The following is an 11,868-nucleotide window of genomic DNA, read 5'->3' on the forward strand; positions in this document are numbered from 1 at the left end:
GAAAATTGCAATTAAACGTCAAAAGCTACGAATGAATTCAGTTAAGCCACTGTACGAATTTCTAATTTACTTATTATTTTCGGAGACGTTCGGAAAAAAGGTCGAATATTATGATAGCAATTTCGTAATTTTCCCGAAAAAGCAGTCTACGATGGATTGCGTGATTGGGCTGAGTAAGTAAAGTAAATATTGTGCTTCTTTCGCTGCCTCTGATAACGCAACATACTCCAATTCTGCACTGGATGTTGCCACGACACGTTGCTTTTTCGACTCCCAGGTCACAACTCCACCTGCGTGTAAAAAACAAAAACCTGTCTGTGATTTACGATCATTTACGTCTGTAGCCCTATTTGCAACAACATAGCCTAAAAGTTGACGCCCCGTTTTCTTATATGTTAAAACAAAATTTTGCGTATACTTTAAATATCGTATTATTTGTATAGCTGCGTTCCAATGTTGTCTACGTGGATCTTGACTAAACTGCGATAACATATTAACACTGCATGCTATATCAGGCCTGCTAAAAACCGAAAGATGTAAAACTGATCCAATAATTTCCTGGTATTTAGATTTACCTATTTTTGTGCTTGCCCTGGAATTTTCGGATCTTTTTCCAAAACCGCTTTTTCGGGCATTGGAATTTTTGCTGGTTTTGCGTTAGCTTGACCGTATTTCCCATTTAAATTTTCAATATATATAGGTTGTGAAATTGACAAACTGCCATTATCGATTTTAATGCACAAACCAATACAATTAGAGGATTGGTTTAAATCGCGTATATCAAAATTTTCCTTCAGCTCATCCACGTATAAAGCAACTATGAAATTTTTGTTTTTAAGTGTATATATACATTGATCGTAATTTGATTGTGTTAAACCAAATTTTTTAATAAGGTCATCTATTCATTTAAACATCTTCTTTGTATATAGTTTTTGGTTTCTGATTTTTTGCTACATTCAGATTTTTTATCAAAAATATACTTTTGAATAAATTCCTTATTTTTCTCGACATGATCTTCACTGATCTCAAAAACTCCCTCTTAAAATCTCACATCTCTACTTTTAAAACTTCTTCGCGTTTCTCTTTTCCATAGACGATAAGCTTTCGATTCTTCTGAATAACCGATTAAAGTATATTCTTCACTTTTTGGATCCCTTTTAGTCCTCCTTGGATTTTTTCTTAATACAAAAGCCTTACTACCAATTTGTCGAAAATAATGAACACTTGGAACTTTTCTTTCCCATAATTCTTCTGGGGATTTATCATTATTTAATTTCGTTGGACAACGATTTCGTGTGCAACTTGCTGTATGTACTAATTTAGCCCATATAAACTCTGGTAGATTTGCTTAAATCATTAAACATTTAGCCTTTTCCACTAACGTTCTATTCATTCTTTCTGCAACTCAATTCTGCTGTGGAGTGTACTCTCCCGTTAATTGGCGCCTTATACCATGTGAATTTAATAAATCTGAAAACTCGACACTAGTAAGTTTTTTCGCACGCATTTAGTCTTCTTGCCACTACTCAACTCAACTTCCTTCTTAAATATTTTGGCAACGTTTAGATAGTCATTCTTATGGTGCAAAAAATATGTAAAAACTTTTCTAGAAAAATCATCTATAAAAGTTACAAAGTATTTCTTTCCACTCAACGATTCAGTTTTCATAGGATCACAGATATCAGTGTGTATTAAATCCAATACTCCATTAGACGACTTGCTATTTTTAGTAATAAACGCATCTCTAATTTACTTGCCCTTATAACACGTGACACATTCCATTCTCTGATTTTGAAATTTTGGCAAACCTTCAACCATACGTCTTGACGTTAACTGAGTCAAATGACTCGAATTTAAATGCCCACACTTTTTATGCCACATAACAAATTCTTGAATATTCGTACCACTCCCTTCACTACACAAATCTGGTTTTGATTTGAAACATTTAACCATAAACAAACCCTGTGACTTTGGTGCTTCTACAAGAACTTGGCCATCCTTCACTAGAAGCGCTTTATCCTTGGACAAAACTATTTTGCAATTATTATCTGTTGCTTTTGCAGTAGATATTAAATTGCATCGCAACCCGGGTACGTATAAAGTTTTGAACAGGCTAATGTTTCTAATTTTTTGATTGATAATAACATTTAGCTCAATAGTACCAATACTTTTGAATCAAGCTCTTTGTCATCTGCTAAACGAACCTTTCCGGAAAATGTTTCATCTAAATTGATAAAATCATATTTTGATTCGCACATGTGCGAAGTTGCCCCACTATCCAAACATCACAAAACAGTGTTAAAGTTTTTCATTGTGTCTGTGTTATAGTACTCAGCTGTTGCCACAAAACTCATTGACGTTTCAGCAAAGTTTGAAATGTCTTTCTTTTTCAGCTTGCAAACTTTTGCCTTGTGTCCTCTCTTCCCACATTTGTATTACCAACATTTCCGGAAAACCTCTTGCCTTTACAAACTTCCTCTCTTTGTTTTGCTTTTTTTCTGACAAATTTGTGAACCTTGACAGCTTCCTCCTCTTCTCGAGTAGTAGGTTTGTCTCCAATTTCTAATAACCTCGTATGTAAAACATTTAGTGGCGGAAATTCACTAACAGTATAAAATGCGGTTCGAAATTATTTGTATTTGCTTGGTAAACTATCCAGCAATATTACTGTAAGAAGGTCATCATCGATCTCCACATTCATCTCCGTTAAACATGAAATACACACATCAAATTCAATCAGATAATCTGTAATTGATTGAACATCACTCATTCTTAAATTCATTAACTTACGAGAGCATTCAGCCTGACGCCTTGTGGATTTTCTATTATAGGTGTTCTGTAGGTAGACCCATACCTCATTCGCCGTTTTCAGGTTCCTCACCATTCTAATAACATTTGGCTCCAACGCCATGATAATTTCTGCAGGTGCATCCAAATTTTTGTCATCATATTCTTGCTGTTCATCTTGCCTTTTCCCCAATTCACACTGCTGTACCTCACTTAATTCTGCCGGTAAAATCAAACCTTCCGGCCTCTGCTCAACTCCGTGAACAATACGCAGCCACTTGCTCTTATGTAAAACCGCTTCCATTTGTGTCCTCCATATATTAAAATTCTTTCCATTCAGCAGCTAAACTCTTGCAATCGTACTCGTTGCCATTACGATTCGCTTTCCCTGATGATTTCAATAAAGACTCCTTGCAGTAATACAATATTTGGTTATAGCTTTATTCTAGCTGGGCCCATAACCTGATAAATTTATTGAACAATTAGAAAACTAATGAACAAAAATTTTCTCATAAACTTCAAGAACAACATAGGCTCACATGATCAGAATATATAATATTTAATTTCAACAAGTATAATTTATCATAAGTTGTTTTTACCAACAGTGTGGCACCGCCCCTTTTTTGATCAAGCAATTTTCTATGTTTCGGGAGCCATAACTCGAAAAAAAACTAACATATCGTAATGAAATTGTGTACCCTTACTTTCCTTATAGCAGAAAATATTTCTAGTAAAAATGGACGGTATCTGTTAAAGACCAGGGCAACTTAGATATAAAAGAACTTTAAAAGGGTCGCAGACTAGAATAATAAGCTATAACTTAGTAAAAAATAGTTTTGAATCAATGATAATTTATTTAATAATTTGGGAAAAATTTAAACAACGTGACATCAGGACGGACAAGGCGACAGCTGTTTCGATTATACCTTGTAAATCTCTTCAAAGCCTTTTCTCCCGGGAGTGGGAGTCGAACTCGCACCCCTACGATAGTTGAAATGGTTGTAAACGCATTCAGCTACGTCATGCCTGTTGTGAAGTCTTTCCCAATTGCCTTCTTTATGCATATTTTAATCTTTTACACATTGCATACTTCGTATGCAATTATGTGTTAAAGCTGTGCTTGGTACGGCGGTTTTCAAAGAAACTTTGGTTTTTGTTGCTGTTTTCGTTCTATTTATAGAACTACAACGAATTAACCAATTTTGTCTGTTTGTATGATTTTTAATAATCGGGGATTGCCCAAAAATGCAATATGGGCAATCCCCGATTATTAAAAATCAATGATAATTCACTTACCAAGTTTTATTGTAATAGGAAATGGGGAGACATTTTTTAAACGGGCGGTGCCACGTGTTATGTAGAAAAGTAATTTATCTGAAATGAAGTGTACAATTAAAGTTCACGCTAAGTATATAATGTTCGGTTGCACCCGAACTTAGACACCTTTACTTGTTTACTCTAGCTTCCCTTTTTCAGCGTATGCTTGTCCATATCTTACTCAGTTAATCTCCGTCCCACTCCCCCACCCATTCCTACTTCTGTCCCCAGTCCTACTCTCATGTTGAACCCGATTCCCTATCTTACTCCCACGTTCTCTTGCATGACAATTTTCCTTCTTGCGATGTATCTACTCTTCCAGAAAATAGAGATTTTTATCATATTGAGGCATCTGCGTACACAATTTTTGTATTTTATTGTCACCCTCATCTCGATATCTTGTCCCTTTCCCGTCCATTCTCTGTCTTCCTCTTTATTCCTCACTTTTATTTCCATTTCCTACTCCCACTTTCTTCGCGAGAGGTTTTCAAATAATAAGCTTTTCAGGGATGTACGTCTATACTAAAATTCATGGGAACTGTACCACAACTTATTTTTTATACTCAGTTGAGCAGAGCTCACAGAGTATATTAAGTTTTATTGCATAACGGTTGGTTGTACAGGTATAAAGGAATCGAGATAGATATAGACTTCCATATATCAAAATCATCAGGATCGAAAAAAAATTTGATTGAGCCATGTCCGTCCGTCCGTCCGTCCGTTAACACGATAACTTGAGTAAATTTTGAGATATCTTGATGAAATTTGGCATGTGGGTTCCCGAGCACTCATCTCAGATTGCTATTTAAAATGAACGATATCGGACTATAACCACGCCCACTTTTTCGATATCGAAAATTTCGAAAAACCAAAAAAGTGTAATAATTCATTACCAAAGACAGATAAAGCGATAAAATTTGGTAGGCGAGTTGAACTTATGACGTAGAATAGAAAATTAGTAAAATTTTGGACAACGGGCGTGGCACCGCCCACTTTTAAAAGAAGGTAATTTAAAAGTTTTGCAAGCTGTAATTTGGCAGTCGTTCAAGATATAATGATGAAATTTCGCAGGAACGTTACTCCTATTACTATATGTACGATTAATAAAAATTAGCAAAATCGGAGAAGGACCACGCCCACTTAAAAAAAATTTTTTTTTTTAAGTAAAATTTTAACAAAAAATTTAATATCTTTACAGTATATAAGTAAATTATGTCAACATTCAACTCCAGTAATGATATGGTGCAACTAAATACAAAAATAAAAGAAAATTTCAAAATGGGCGTGGCTCCGCCCTTCTCCATTTAATTTGTCTAGGATACTTTTAATGCCATATGTCGAACAAAACATTACCAATCCTTATGAAATTTGGTAGGGGCATATATTTTATGACGCTAACTGTTTTCTGTGAAAATGGGCGAAATCGGTTGAAGCCACGCCCAGGTTTTATATACAGACGTCCATCTGTCCTTCCGCATGGTCGTTAACACGATAACTACAGCAAAAATTGACATATCTTTACTGAACTTAGTTCACGTACTTATCTGAACGCACTTTATCTTGGTATAAAAAATGAACGAAATCCGACTATGACCACGCCCACTTTTTCGATATCGAAAATTATGAAAAATTAAAAAAATGCCACAATTCTATACCAAATACGAAAAAAAGGATCAAACATGGTAACTGGATTGGTTTATTGACACGAAATATAACTTTGGGAAAAACTTTGTAAAATGGTTGTGACACCTACCATATTAAGTAGAAAAAAATGAAAAGTTCTGCAGGGCGAAATAAAAAACCCTTGAAATCTTTGCAGGTATTACACATATAAATAAATTAGCGGTATCCGACAGATGATGTTCTGGGTCACCCTGGTCTACATTTTGGTCGATATCTGGTAAACGCCTTCACATATACAACTACCACTACTCCCTTTTAAAACCATCATTAATACCTTTAATTTGATACCAATATCGTACAAACACATTCTAGAGTCACGCCTAGTCCAACTTTTCGGCGATATCTCGAAAAGGCGTCCACCTATAGAACTAAGCCCCACGCCCTTTTAAAATACTCATTAACACCTTTCATTTGATACCCATATCGTACAAACATATTCTAGAGTCACCCTGGTCCACCCTTATGGCGATATCTCGAAAAGGCGACCACCTATAGAACGAAGGCCCACTCTATTTTAAAAGTACTCATTAACACCTTTCGTTTGATACCCATACCGTACAAACAAAGTCTAGAGTCACCCCTGGTCCACCTTTATTGCGATACCTCGAAAAGGCGTCCACCTATAGAACTAAGGCCCACTCCCTTTTAAAATCCTCACTAACACCTTTAGCTTGATACCCATATTGTACAAACGTATTCTAGAGTCACCTCTGGTCCACCTTTATGGCGATATCTCGAAAAGGCGACCACCTATACAACTACCACTACTCCCTTTTAAAACCCTCATTAATACCTTTAATTTGATACCCATATCGTACAAACAAATTCTAGGGTCACTCCTGGTCCACCTTTATGGCGATATTTCGAAACGCCATCCACCTATAGAACTAAGGCCCACTCCCTTTTAAAATACTCATTAACACCTTTCGTTTGATACCCATATTGTACAAACGCATTCTAGAGTGACCCCTGGTCCACCTTTATGACGATATCTCGAAAAAGTGACCACCTATAAAACTACCACCACTCCCTTTTAAAACCCTCATTAATACCTTTAATTTGATACCCATATCGTACAAACAAATTCTAGGGTCACTCCTGGTCCACCCTTATGGCGATATCTCGAACCAGCGTCCACCTAGGGAACTAAGAATCACTCCCTTTTAAAATACTCATTAGCGCCTTTTTTTGATACCCATATTGTATAAACAAATTCTAGGACCACCTTTATGAAGATATCTCGAAACGGCGTCCACCTATGGAACTAAGGATTACTCCATTTTAAAATACCCATTAACACCTTTCATTTGATACCCATATTGTACAAACAAATTCTAGAGTCAACCCTGATCCACCTTTATGGCGATATCCCTAAATGGCGTCCACCTGTAGAACTATGGCCCACTCCCTCATAAAATACTCTTTAATGCCTTTCACCTACATGGTTATTTTCCCTTTTGTTGTCACCATAGCTCTCAACTGAGTATGTAATGTTCGGTTACACCCGAACTTAACCTTCCTTACTTGTTTTTAAATAAGTTGGCCACCGGTTTACTTCCCTGAAAGATAAGGAGAAAAATGGACTGAGTCTTAGACACAAAATTCCGTCATCAGATGATAGGACTTATGATATGTAATAACTCCGTCCTCTTGGCAAATCCTTGAACTGTTTTCGGACCTAGGTTAATTGATGTCGCGAAACCTGGTAACTCTGGCGCCCCTAATAGCTGGAGCTTTGATTTGGTAAGCGCAGGACAGGAACACAGAACATGCTCAACTGTTCCTTCTTTCAGTTCACACTTGCTACATCTGCGGTTACATAACTGCCGCACCCTCTTTTGTCAAATCATCCCCCTTTTCGTTACCCTTTATCCCTTTATGACTGAGAACCTAGCACAGATGTATTGTGTGGCCTGAGCGAATTTTTCCCAATGCCTTTTTGCAATCCAGTACACTTATTGATGAAGTACGATGTAAGTTTATTGCCTTTATTGCAGCATGTCTGCCAATATATAAATAAAGGCTACTGCAGCTTAAGCACGCTCCCTAAATATTTTATACTGCTTTCATGAAGGCTATAATTTCGGCCTGCAAAATGCTGAAGTATTATGGCAGTCGATTGGATTCACTAATTACTGGATCGAGACAGTAAACAGCAGACCCTATCCCTTTTGTTAGTATGTAACCATCATTATAGTTAAGTAGTTAACTTGTACCAAATTTTATTAAATCGCTTCATCAATACCCGTTTTTGCATAAGGTTGGACTCTGGTCATTTTATGAGAGAAGAGGCTCCAAACATTAAACTCCCTATACCAAATTTTAAGCCAATCGCAGCATAAATAAAATTTTTTGTATTGGTCTTTGCATTGTTCACTTTTCAAACCCAATTACAAACTTAAGGCATACGCACATTCCCTTGAATACACATACATAACTTCATCAAAATCCGGTTTGTCTCTTAGGAGTTCAGTCACAAATGAATGCTAGGTTAGATTAGGTTGAACTGACCGGTCCATGAACACCTAAGATAAACTGAATGAATCCGTAGTGTAACCACAAATTTTTTTAACGATTTTAATTTAAAAATTTTTAACAATTTTTTTAACCCTATAAAAACCAGGACCTATATTATAAAATAAATCCGTCCTCTTATTTGCCAGCTTTCTAGGACTTAAGCCATTTGCTGCTTCTAGATCTGATAGCTGTATCACTCCTTATAGCTGGAGTCTTAGCCTGGCAAGCGCAGGGCACGAGCAAAAAACGTACTCGATCCTTTCCTCCTCCAACCCACACTTCCTACATCTGCTATTACTGCCTAAGCCTAATTTAAAGGCACGTGACGCCAGAAGGCAGTGTCCAGTCAAAATAGCCGTCAGGAGTCTACAGCCGTCTATTTTTAATGATAGAAGAAACTTTGTTAGTATAAGGTTGTAAGACCTACACATAATCACAAATGAACGTACAGAAGATATGTATCAAGACGTTGATAATATTATAATATTATAATATTATATATTATATATTATAATATATTGATATTATCAAACAGTCCTTGAAATATATAGATTCTGTTGATCTTGCAGATATAGACAGTGCACTAAGTTGTATTAGCTTAAGCAAAAATTTGATTCAAAGCTTCATTCTTCTCGAAACATCAATACTGTTATAATACCAGGATCAAAAGTCTTAAAAGAAAAATGTACATAAAAGCAACGTTCAATCTTTTAAGTAACAGAAGCAAACACCCATATACAAAGAAAATCCACCTGTTGGTTTTTACTTAACCAAATAGTCGTATAAATCATCTGTACTAAGATTAACATCAACACGAAAATGTGAATCAACGCAAATACATAGTGACAGCACGATTCAATATTGAATGATGACACAATAATAAGAACAGCAAAAGAGCAATCAACAAAAGCAATGATAATAATGTTTACAACAACATTAGCGAAGCAATCTACTCTAAACGTAATGAATATTAATATGTTGATTTCAACAACAAAGGTGGCTATACGCATACAAACACATATACAAATATTGTTTTGTATGTGTTTGTATATGAGTATTGAAATTCACTCAAGCAAACTACCCCAAACGGTAAACCACTGGGGCAACGTCATTGAAATTGTGGCAATTGAAAGTAATTCACACAGATATGAAAAAAGGTTGCACAAAGACGGCGAAATTGCAGCAGCGCTACACAAAAAGTTGTAATATTATTACGGCAACAACAAAAATATGCAAAAACATATTTACATAGATGAATAAAGACTACGCAAATAAACTAAAAGCAATGAACGCAAAAAAATTTAAAAATCGATGCCGTTTTCAAGTTTTTTTGATTAGATGCAAAGCAAAGAAGGAAGGTCTGTAGAAGCTCACAAAAGTGGGAAAAGCTTTTGACCACGATTCACAAGGGAATGGCCAAGGCGATTCTTTTGCCACGGTTAAGCCAGTCATTTGCGGCTGTATCCTTTTTGTTCCTACCGAATATCCATTAAGTGGTGAGCTAATACGAGAGGGCGACAACCTGGCTGAAAAACTCTGACAAACTCGGTTTGAGGGCAAGCTGCGGGACTTTCATCGTCAGCGTCTGTGCAATACGAGGTTCGTCTGGAAGCGGAAATTTATTTTGGAGCTGCGGCTCGCTATAAAAACGTGCAAGCAACTCTTTCATTCCCACTGAGCTGGATGTGCGTCACATTAAATCATACCACAACGAAAAAAATCTAGGCTTCGGATAAGAAGAAAAGCCTTATGTGATATAACCACCGCGAACGCAAAGAATTTGATTTGAGAGCATGCACCTGGAATGTTCGTTCTTGTAATAGAATTGATGCAGATGCTACGATGGTTGATGTCATCGTCAAAGCGAAATTCGACATTATCACCATCAAAGGAATGCGATGGACAAGGAATGGTGCAATGTGCCATTTACTGAAGTAGTTATGTAAATAAGCGCAGTTTTGACGTTGGATTTGCGGTGTGAGGGAGAATTTATCGCCAAGTACTGACGTTTACGGCTGTGCATGAACGTCTCGCCGCTAACCGAGTATAAGCAAAATGGTTTAATATATAATTCATCTGCGCAAGTGCATAGACAGAGGAGAAAGATGATGATACATAGCATTCCGTTGGATTTTGTACTTTCAGAGTGCAGTTGAGTTGCGAAATCATCAGCAGTTTGTTGCGATTGCAGCCGTCTTCGACAATGTAGTCAATCTATTTGCGTGTATTTCGATTGCGTAGTTGATTAGCCTCAGTCCATTAGGAGAGGTTTCATTATTGAAACTGAATTTTCTGACCGTAGGGCCAAAAAAATGTCTAAGCCCACCTTGGTGTTCAAATCGCCACGCACGACTTTTACCACGGGCGGCGCTCGTATGTACATTTTAATCGTTCATAGAATGCGTCTTTCGCCTCATCAGCCATCCCCTCGCTCGATGCATGGGCACAGTTGAATGACATATTAAATTAATTTGCTTTTGTTCTAATAGGGGCGAGAAAATGGTCCACAGACGTGAACGTCCGTACTTGGCCACAACAAATGTTCACGTTTTCCTGTGTCTTTCATTGCCTTACTTTGTCCATGGCATATTGCGGATGGCATGGGATGTCAATTATTGCCTTCACCTGCCGGGCATCTGCACCAATCCCATTAAAGTGACATATTTTCCGATGCATGCCCTGAAATCATAGTCCTTTCAATGTTTCCATTGGTTCTCTTAAGTAAAGGGATGTCTTTTTATCAAAGGCTTTTCGTTTGTTTTTATCGGGGTGTATTTTTAAGTTGCGGCCTCCAGCCTAGCGCACAAGCTGGTCAGCGGGGATGGAAGTATTACTTGGACGTTTTTATAGCGGGTTGCCTGATCCAAAACAGACGCCGGCTTGCAGCAGCACTTTATGATGGTCAGACGCTGCCTATGGGATCCCTCTAGCTAGCCCTTAAACCGTTTATATTGGAGTGGCCTCACCAAGTCGTCGACTTATAACATTAGATCCCAATTAAACGGATGTTCTCTAAGCTCAAATATTACTAAATCATAAAAGCTGTATGTTTGGTTTTATTTCAGACTCTGGACGTGGAGATGTTTGTGCATGTGTGAATAACAATTTGAAATAGTGGTCACTGTGGCTTCTGCCTCGCCATTTGAGGCGCCAATAACACCAATACAAACAATTGTTAACATAAATGCAAGAATAATATATACATATACATATATATATAATCATTAACATATTAAGGTTAGCGCCAAAGTCGTTTTTTTATAAATGTTAAAAAAAACGTGCTGCAAAGCCATTTATGGGACAGTAGTAATAATTTGGCTTAACAGAGCATTTGCTCACTGAGGTTGAACTACAGCAGTGAACACGCCAGAAGCATTGGCTTTTTTTATTTTCAACAATTGAAGAAAATCCCTTTGAGTTTTGTTACCGAAGCTGTGCATGCATGTCAATCTGAAGACAATTTTCGAAAAAAATCCAAAATTCGAGAAAATTTTACTAAAATTTTGAAGTTTTTATTTAGAGTTTCTTGAACTTTTTTGAGTACGTGGTTTTGAAGTGAAATCA

This window comes from Eurosta solidaginis, chromosome 4 (assembly GCF_040869045.1).
Source record: "Eurosta solidaginis isolate ZX-2024a chromosome 4, ASM4086904v1, whole genome shotgun sequence".
Classification (NCBI taxonomy): domain Eukaryota; kingdom Metazoa; phylum Arthropoda; class Insecta; order Diptera; family Tephritidae; genus Eurosta; species Eurosta solidaginis.